This window comes from Lepus europaeus, chromosome 3 (genome assembly GCF_033115175.1).
Source record: "Lepus europaeus isolate LE1 chromosome 3, mLepTim1.pri, whole genome shotgun sequence".
NCBI classification, from domain to species: Eukaryota; Metazoa; Chordata; class Mammalia; order Lagomorpha; family Leporidae; genus Lepus; species Lepus europaeus.
In genome coordinates this window covers 102,914,424-102,925,033 of record NC_084829.1, presented here as the reverse complement: position 1 = coordinate 102,925,033, position 10,610 = coordinate 102,914,424, and the positions used below count along the sequence as shown (strand labels likewise).

Genomic DNA, 10,610 nt, shown 5'->3' with positions numbered 1-10,610 from the left:
GCCAAGGAGAAGCCGGACAGGTCTTGCTAAGTTCCCCCAGTTGATTGCCATTAGAACATACCCTTTTGTCTTCCATACTTCTGCATGACTATCCATAAAAATGCACAGTGGAGACGGTATTTGGCCTAGTGGCTAACACACCCATGTCCCATACTGGAGTACCTGAGTTCAATATCCACCTTGGATCCTGACTCCAATTTACTTCCTGCTAATGCAGACCCTAGAAGGTAGTGGTGACAGCTCAAGTAATTGAGTTAGTGTCATTAACATGATAGACCTGAGTTCTTGGATCCTAGCTTTGGCCTAGCCCTCTCCTGGCTCATTTTGGGAGTGAATCAGCAGGTGAGAGCTCTCTCCTTCTATCTCTCTTCCCCTATATCTCTGCCACTCAACTAAAAAAAACAAAAACCAAAACAAAACAATAAAACAAAAACATAAAAAACTCCTCAGCTTTTCCTGGGTCTTTAGGTCTTCATTTCTTTTTCCTCTTCCTCTTCTTCCTCCTCCTCCTCTTCCTCTTCCTATTTTTCTTCTTCTTCTTTTAAACATTTCATTGAGACTTTTTCTTGGGATATAAATGGAAATAAATTTTAGATATAAATGGGAATTAATTTTCCAGGAAGGAAGTTCTCATCAAACCTGTGCTGGAATTAGCTTATGGCCTCCTCTTAATTGATTCTGTATTTGACCCCAATGTAGCCTGTCCTGCATTTCTTGTCTGCAGTGCTAAAACCTGGCCTACCAATCCAGGCCATAGATATCAATGCTTGGGTCTTATATGATTGCAGGTCAATGTGTTCTTAGATCCCAGAGCCAAGGTTCCAGTATCTGTGAAGTCATTTTTTCTTAACTCATACTCATGCACCTTCAGCTCTTTCTCCAGGATTTTTTTCTTTCTTTCTTTTTTAAATATTTATTTATTTATTCAATAGGCAGAGTTATAGACAGAGAGAGGGCTTCCATTCACTGGTTCACTCCCCAAATGGCTGCCAATGGCTGGAGCAGGGCCAATCCGAAGGCAAGAGCCAGGAGCTTCTTCTGGGTCTCCCACATGGGTGAAGGGGCCCAAGCACTTGGGCCATCCTTCACTGCTTTTTCAGGCCATCAGCAGGGAACTGGATCAGAAGTAGAGCAGCTGGGACATGAACCGGTGCCCAAAAGGGATACCAGCACTGTGGCGGGAGGCTTAACCTACTATGCCACAACACTGGCCCCTCTCTGGGATTCCTTCTGCCTTGGCTCCATGGACTATGCAGTGAACAGTGTCTTTTCATTCCTCCCATTGCAAAAAGATCTGTCAGTGTGGGTATCTAGCTTTGGAAAGCACAAGGGTCTGGTTGTGAGCTGCCCAGTCAGTCTGTCTCCACTCTTCCCCGCACAGATATTGAGTAAGAGCTTGTGCATGTGAAGTTCCTGTGTGGGGTTCTCCTTTATACCTTAATCCTGTGCATGATGGTGAGCCGAGAGACTCTTGTCACATAAAACATATTAAGGGCCACTGTTGTGCAGTGGGTTAAGTGGCTACTTGTAATGCTGGTATTCCTTGTGAGTGCCAGTTTGGGTCTCGGCTGCTCTGCTTCCAATCCAGCTTCCTGCTAATGTTTCAGACAAAGCAGCGTTAATATGACCCAAGTGGTTGGGCCCCCACCTCCTTCATGGGAGATCTAGATGAAGCTTCTGGCTCCTGGCTCCTGGTTTGGACTGGCCTATCCCTGGCTGTTGTGGCCATTTGGGGAGTAAACCAGCATATGAAATCTCTCTCTCTCTCTCTCTCTCTCTCTCTCTCTCTCTCTCCTCTGTATCTCTGTAACTGTTTTTCAAATAAATAAATAAAATCTTTTAAAATAAAACTTAAATAAGTTTGTTATGCCTTTCTCATGTTAATCTATCTTTCGCTATAGGGTTCACAGACATGATCCTTCCAATGGACAAAGAAAAGATATTACTTTCTCTCTCGTAAATTGAGTATTATCTTAACAGACTTAAAAACTGAATTAATATTGATGTGTAAATTGAAGCATTCATGGTTCTATTATAATACATGAGTGCTTCAAAAAGTTAATTAAAAATTGGAATTGAAAGTATAAGTTTATTTTGATGCAAAAAATTGGAGGGGCAAAATATTTTTTTCATATAGGTGAAAAATGCATATTATGAAAACTATACATGGATTTCAAAAATTGTTGTTGCACCAATATAAACTCAAACTTTCCATACTTTTATACATGAGCTTTTGAAGTATTTTCATATATATGTTATCATATTATATAATTTTTTTTGGTCAATTGCTTTTTTAACTTACTGTGTTTAGGAGGTAGTAATAGTCACTAAAGAGGAATTTGCTTCTTCTATTTAAAATACCCATTTCATTTTAGACTAAATCTCATGTCATTCTTTTCTAAAAATTATTTTCATTTTATTTGAAAAGCAGAGGGTAGAGAGAGAGAGAGAGAGAGAGAGAGAGATCAACCCACTGATTCATTCCCCAAATGCTTGCAATAGCCGAGGCTGGACAGGCCAAATCCAGGGCCTGGAGCTCAATCTGGGCAAAACCTTGAGCTACCATTCCTGCCTTCCAGGGTGCATATTAACAGGAAGCAGCAATCAGAGGAGGAGCTAGAACTCCAACCCAGGCACTCAAATACGGGATGTGGTGTGACATCTTAACAATTTGACTGGCAGCAACAAATGCTGCCTCCTTTGTCTCATTTTTCTATAACAAGAGTCAGAGGCTTCCTGGTGTAGAAAACAAAACAAAGGATGCAATTTTAAAGATAAAAGAAATATTTACTATCTGTTGTTTCTATAATCCGTGTAGGCATGGAAATGTGTTAACTGGAGGCAGCAGAGATTTGGAAATATTTCTTTTGTTTTCCCAGAGCCATGATTCTGAGCCTCTGGTCCTATAATTATAGCCTCAGTCAGGTAACTTTGTTTTGGGTCATCCATGAGCTCATAGCTGCCTGTCAGTTGACTTTCTTACTTTTATTGAGCAGACAATTATTGTAATTACAGCATCTAAGCATTAGCAGGGACATAAACCATCATTTGTTTTGATTAACAAGAGTGAAAACACAAAGCCATTCAATACTGTTGACACATCAATGCCTTAAAATATCTCCTGCTCCTTCAAAATCCAGACTTTTGTTTTTATCTGTGTACAGTCAACCCTCAATGACCATGTTTCCATGGAGAACTCCATGGATGCCAACATCTGACATGCCCAAGTCCCTTATATAAAATGGTGTAGTATTTGCATACAACCCACACATGTCCTCCTGTGTATTTTGAATCATCTCTGTATTAAAAACAATGACTAATACAATGTAAATGCTATATAAATAGTTGTTCTACTCTATAGTTAAGGAAGTAGTGACAAGAAGAAATATGTACATGGTCAACACAGATGCAATTATTTTTTAATATTTTTTGAGCCTTGGTTAAATCCATGGATGTAGACCACAGAGTGCTGACTATACATTATCTCAAACATTACTGAGGTAGATCTGCTGCCTGTGTTATAAGACACTGATTTTTTAACATTTTAGGATATAAGGAATTTGTGGCGGGCACCGTGGCTCACTTGGCTAATCCTCTGCCTGCAGCGCTAGCATCCCGGGTTCTAGTCCTGGTTGGGGTGCCGGATTCTGTCCCTGTTGCTCCTCTTCCAGTCCAGCTCTCTGCTGTGGCCCGGGAGGGCAGTGGAGGATGGCCCAAGTGCTTGGGTCCCTGCACCCGCATGGGAGACAGGGAGGATGTACCCGGCTCCTGGCTTTGGATCAGCCGTGGCAGCAATTTGGGGGGTGAACCAACAGAAGGAAGACCTTTCTCTCTGTCTCTCTCTCTCTCTCACTGTCTAACTCTCTCTCTCTCTCTCTTTTACTGTCTAACTCTGCCTGGCCAAAAAAAAAAAAAAAAAAAAAAAGGATTTGTATATATAGAAGAAATTGAAAAACCTGTGCACCATTCCTGGTGTGCTAAATAGCCTCCTACCAATAGAGTTCCTACTGAGGCAGTATCTCCTTTTTTTTCTCTTTTTTTTGGATAGGCAGTTAGTGTCTTTCTCCATGAAAATTTGTCAAAAGTTGTTTTAACATTTGACCTAGCTTTTCTCTTTCATAATAACTATTCTAGGGGCCGACGTCGTGGTGCAGTAGGTTAATCCTCTGCCTGTGGCACTGGCATCCCATATGGGTGCCAGTTCTAGTTCTGGCTGCTCCTCTTCCAATCCAGCTCTCTGCTGTGGCCTGGGAAAGCAGAAGATGGCTCAAGTCCCTGGGCCCCTGCACCCACATGGGAGACCTGGAAGAAGCACCTGGGTCCTGGCTTTGGATCAGCACAGCTCCAGCCATTGTGGCCATTTGGGGAGTGAATCAATGGAAGGAAGACCTTTCTCTCTCTCTCCCTCTCACTGTCTGTAACTCTACCTATCAAATCAATAAATAAAATCTTTTTTTTTTTAAAAAAAGAACTATTCTAATCCTGACTACCACCAACTTTGCAGTCTGTAATGAAGACATTTCTAAATGGATAGTAGCCACAAAGGAGGTAAACCCTGCCGATACACCCATAAAGGCCCTAACCGCGGCCATTAACAAACTGAACACAAGAAAGTCTAATGACCCTCCAGTTTGTTGTGGATGTCAGGACACAGGACACCTGCAGCAAAACTGCCCAAAAGCTGACAGACAGGGCAAGCCCAAAATGCTGTGTCTCAGATGTAAAAAAAGGCTTTCATTGGGCAAAAGATTGCAAGACCAAGCCTTTAAACTCCCAGTGGGGCAGCCTTCAGCCCGGCAAGTAAGAGGGAGTCCCACCACCATTAACTGGTCGATGCCTATCTTCAATCTGAGGCCGAAATTGACCCTATATTTAGATGACATTGCCTTTGTGGGTTTAATTGATATGGGGGCAGATGTCACTGTCTTAAAAGCTAGGGATGCAAGAAAAATGCAACATTGGAAGACAGCACCCGGGCTTGACCTCCAAGGCGTTGGAGGATTAAAATTGGCTGATCAGGTCATCACAATTGTAACGTGGCGAGATGACAATGGAGATACAGGAACAATCTTTCCACTAAGGAAACTAAGGTTTCCATGACCTTATGGGGGAGAGATGTGCTCTCACAAATGCAAGCAGTGCTTACTACGGATCACAAACCTCCACGAGCCAATAGCTTTAATGGAGAGCCTACAAGTAAGATTCACCCCCAATTCTAGGGGCCACTGCTCACCTCATACAAAAGCCAGGCCCAATCCCCATTGAATGGGAAAAAACAGGAAGAAATCAACTGCAACATCTGGCGTGCCAACGTGACTGAGAAAGAGACAGCGTGTTGGACTCGGCAAGGTCCCCCCTGGATTTCGGCAAGAAGGCCCCTCGGTGTTTCGTGTGCTGTTCGGTTCTGTGAGGGTGAGCACAGAACCCCCTCTTAGGCCCCTTTCCTTGTCTTTGTCCTCGGTCTAAGTGACCCCAGGTTAGGTACACACTGCTCAGAAGCATACGCCGCTTCTTGGCTCTTCATTTTACTTTCAGTTCGCCTGACGAATTCACATAAGGGACTGCTCATCCCAGAATTTGGAACCAAGTCATCTTCCCTCACGTGAGGGAGGTGATGCCCCGGAGACACTGTGTGGGCATACGGCTTTGACCTAATGAATCAAGGAAGTCCCCCACTAAGCACAGGACATACTTATGATCTGATACACCAATGTTTGTCTAACGTATGGAAACCCCTGCAGAATGCCATCAGCCGCTGAGGTGCTAGAAATTTGTTTTATTATGGCAGCAGTGCTGTGCTCATCTTTGCTTTGGCTAGAGTTGGCGTGGTGTGCCGCTATTAAGCACTCAGACATGGGAAAGATACCCCCTCTCAGAATCCCGTGCAGATTATCGAACATAGTGAATCTGTGAGTGATCAGAGCCTGACATTCCAGGTCCCTGTCTCACAGACAACAGTTGATAACTTAGGGAGAGAGAGCTCTGACAGTGAAAATGGCAAGGTAGCAAACAAGGTAGAAACAAAGTAGCAAACAAGGTAGCAAACAATGTAGCAATGCCTAGTCAGCCACCCCCACATACCCCTGGGATGAACTTAAGAGAACCTGGAGACAATAACTCATGCAAGGTCATCCCATTCACACCCAGTGAGGATCCCCACATTTGTGGCAGTCCCCGGGGACCCCAAGCTCTCAGGGCAGCCGCTAGACCCCATCCCACCTGCATGTTTGCCATTAATGTTGAAGTGTATGCAAAATTCAGGCCCTGGATTCCAATGTCTGTAAAAAGGCTTCTGCTAACCAAGGGTCCAGGATATGCTTGTATCTTTCCAGAGAATGTGGAACGGCCCATTTGGGAACCAGCCAGAAACATCAAGCCTGCAGCTGACAGCCAACCAGAACCAGCTGAACAAGACTGAGAGCCTGCCTTGTTAGCAGACACACCTTCTCTATCATCCTACCCCAAGAAACTGCCCATAGCCACGTTTGTTACTGTTTTATACCCCACTAGCTCTGGTCAGCCACTTGAACGGCCCACAGCCTGTGTGCGGTCATGCCATTCCTGATTACCACTGTTCCTCATTCCTACCCCTATCTGAGCAAGCACTCCTGTGGTCTCCTGTTTTGGGTGCTGGTTAGTCAATGACGGGTAAGATCCCCTGGGGGACAACCTAAGACAGGCACAGCTGCGTATGGAGACCACATGGAAATGGGGTCAACAATGGTATGGCCAAGAATCATGCCTCCCGTTGCTCAAAAATAAACGAAAAGGGGGAAGTGTGGTGGAATGAAGTGAAAAGGTCATATCAAGATGGCCACTGAGGTGAAAAGGTCATGCCAAGATGGCCACTGACAACAGAAACTGCCTGGCAACAGGCCATGATTGGATGGCTTCAGAAACCACATGACAACAGAAGAAACCACATGACAACAGAGCCTGACTGACAGCAGGCCATGATTGGATGGTTTCAGAAACTGCCTGGCAACAAGAGCCTGACTGGCAACAGGCTGTGACTGGATGGCTTTGGAAACTGCCTGGCAACAGGCTGTGATTGGTTGGGGCATAGACCACCCCTTGACCGGATTGGCTGGTCTTGGCTATATAAGCAGCTGTAGCAACTGAAATAAAGGAGTCTGCGGGCTGCTTGCCTCAGGCCCGCTTTTTTTTTTTTTTTTTTTTTTTTTTTTTTGACAGGCAGAGTGGACAGTGAGAGAGAGAGACAGAGAGAAAGGTCTTCCTTTGCCGTTGGTTCACCCTCCAATGGCCGCCGCGGTAGCGCGCTGCGGCCGGCGCACCGCGCTGTTCCGATGGCAGGAGCCAGGTGCTTCTCCTGGTCTCCCATGGGGTGCAGAACCCAAACACTTGGGCCATCCTCCACTGCACTCCCTGGCCACAGCAGAGAGCTGGCCTGGAAGAGGGGCAACCGGGACAGGATCGGTGCCCCGACCGGGACTAGAACCCGGTGTGCCGGCGCCGCAAGGCGGAGGATTAGCCTGTTGAGCCACGGCGCCGGCCTTCAGGCCCGCTTTTACCGACTTCCGGGGTCTGTGTGGTGACTCCGCGCCTCTTGCCCCCACCACGCTCCTCTTCTCAGAACGAATCCTCTCAGAAGAAATCAACAGCAACAATCTTCAATTTTTATTTAGTTGTTTAATTGAGAGACAGAAAGAGACAGCTCCCGCCTACTGGTACACTCCCCAGACTGGGACTGGGCCAGGTCAAAGCTGGGAGCCGACAATGCAATCCAGGTCTCCCATGTGAATAACAGGAACTGAATCACTGCTGCCTTCCAGGGATTGCTTTTAGTAGGGAGCTGAAGTCAGAAACTAGAACCAGGTGTTGAACTCAGGTATTCTGATGTGAGACAAGAGTGTCTTAACCCCTGGGCTAGACTTCACCACTTGGAGTTATCTTTAACTCTTACTCATCTAGTCCATTGTCCATCCAGAGTCTAAATTCTGCATCTTGTTAGTCCACAGTACTTAGCATCCATCTTTCAGTGCCATCTTAATATGGGGTCTTGTTTTCACTCACCTGTGTAACTATAGCAGCCTTTACTCCTTCAGCTGTTGCCACTCTTTCCCACTCCCATCTCATTACATTGCTCCTCACTGCTTGAACTGGTTTCAAGCTCCTAAGCGTGTCATCCAAGGCTAACTGAAATCTGACTAACAGCATGTTAGCCTTAATTCCCCAACTACCCATAAGCCTCAGCTAAATCAGCTATTAATGCCCAACAAGTATCAGCTGTTGTTATTTGTTGTTAATCAGGCTTGTCCTGCTTGTTTCTATTCCCATATCTAAATGTGACCTCCTTCAGGATGACATCTCCTGATTTGACTGTGTTTGCCACTAATGTGATGATTCTCTCCCTCACATCCTCAGGGCGTTAGGCACAGCTTGGAGGACTCCCCACAGTTTCCTGTGTATCACTATCACAGTTGTACATGTCTTTATTCGATTCTTTCCAGAATTTGAACTTCTTGAGTGTAAGAAAAATCTCTTATCCTTTGTTGTACTTCAACTTTGCTCATAAATATATGTATTGGATTTGAAACTAAGTACTGATGATGGAATGAATACACCAACACCTTTTATCTAGCCCAAATTGAATGTTAAAAAAAAAAAAAAAGCACTTCAGGGGTCAGCATAGCTGGTAAAGCTATTGCCTGCAGTGCCGGCATCTCATATGGACACTGGTTCAAGTCCCAGTGGCTCCACTTCCCATCCAGCTCCCTGCTAATGGCTTGGGAAAGCAGTGGAAGATGGCCCAAGTGCTTGAGGCCTTGCACCCATGTGGCAGACCCAGAAGAAGCTCCTGGCTTGTGGCTTTAACCTGGCCTAGCTCCAGCTGTTGCAGCCATCAGGAAGTGAACCAGCAGATGAGAACCTCTCTTTCTCTCTGCCTCTGCCTCTCTGTAACTCTACCTTTCAAATAAATAAATATTTTTTAAAAATGAAGCAAAGCACTTTTTTACATGGGGAAAAAAGCTAAACACAAATAAAAATGGCTTACAATATATAGTAAGTTCAGTGACACTAGTTTTCTTGACACTTTTTTTTGGCAGGAAGCATGATTTATCATGTTGCTCTCTTAAGTGATCACTAAGGTCATTGAGCTTGCTAGAAAATTCAAAAACTTTTTTAAAGGGTTGATTACTGATTTCATTTCACTTTTATGAAAGCCACAGACTTAATGCTTAAAGTTTTAAAATTGTAAAGTTCTGGTAGCATTTCAAATGTGATCTATTTCTAGTGATACCGTAATGCCTCACTTTGGAAGATATAGCACTGCTTTTAAGATTAGCATAAACCATGATTTAGAACTTTTTTTGTTTGTTTGTTTGAAATGGAGAGAGAAAGGATCTTTCATCAGCCAATTCTCTCTACAAATACCAGCAAAAGCGAGGGCTGGTCCATGCCAGAGCCAGAAGCTGGGAACTCCATTTATATCTCCCATATGGACGGCAGGGACTCAAGTCTTGAGCCATCATCTGCCTCCTCCTACGCACTTTAGTAGAAAACTGGATCAGAAGTGGAAGCAGAGGCAAGATCTAATCCAAACATTCTGAAATGGGATGCGGGCATCCCATGGCATGGCTTAACCTGCTGCATCACAATGCCTGCCCCAAGATCATTTCTTGCCCAGACTAACTAGTAGCTCACTAAATATTTTCCTTAACTACGCAACCATCAATCCAACCCATTTTTTTTTAAAAGATTTATTTTATTTATTTGAAAGTCAGAGTTACAGAGAGAGGCAGAGACAGAGAGAGAGGTCTTCCATCTGCTGGTTCACTCTCCAGAAGGCCACAACAGCTGGAGCTGAGCCAATCCGAAGCCAGGAGCCAGGAGCTTCTTCCGGGTCTCCCACACGGGTGCAGGGGCTCAAGGACTTGGGCTATCTTCTACTGCTTTCCCAGGCCATAGCAGAGAGCTGGAAGGGAAGAGGAGCAGCTGGGACTAGAACCAGCGCCCATATGGGATGCCGGCGCTTCAGGCCAGGGTGTTAACCCACTGTTGGCCCCAACCCATTCTTCATACTAAGGTAGAGTGGCCTTTTCCCTTGAAAACACAGATCTGGTCACAACACTCCCACCTGCTAAAAGTCCCTAATGCTTTTCCACTGCTCTGTGCTGGAGGCCCTAACACAGCTCTAAAGCCTTACAAGAACTTGCTGTCATTGTTTCACAGCATACTTCCTTTTACTCCTTGACTTTCAGAGATGCAACTAGAAGACATAACTATATTTCTTTTTTATTTTTGAGATTTATTTGTTTATTTGAAAGTCAGAGTTACACAGACAGAGGAGAGGCAGAAACAGAGAGAGGTCTTCCATCCTCTGGTTCATTCCCCAATTGGCCAGAGCTGTGCTGATCCGAAGCCAGGAGCCAAGAGCTTCTTCTAAGTCTCCCACGCAGGTGCAGGGGCCCAAGGACTTGGGTCATCTTCTACTGCTTTCCCAGGCCATAGCAGAGAACGGGATCAGAAGCAGAGCAACCAGGACTCGAACCAGTGCCCAAATGGGATTCCAGCACTGCAGATGGCAGCTTTTACCTGCTAAGCCACAGCACCAGCCCCAAGATAACTTTCTTTAGGTTCCTTGAACA

The 10,610-nt window shown here is 45.0% G+C and overlaps 1 pseudogene; it reads right to left on the bottom strand.

The window, feature by feature from the left end:
* Positions 1-590: 590 nt before the first annotated feature.
* LOC133756616 (large ribosomal subunit protein uL5-like) lies at positions 591-8,178 on the bottom strand (annotated as a pseudogene).
* Positions 8,179-10,610: the final 2,432 nt, after the last annotated feature.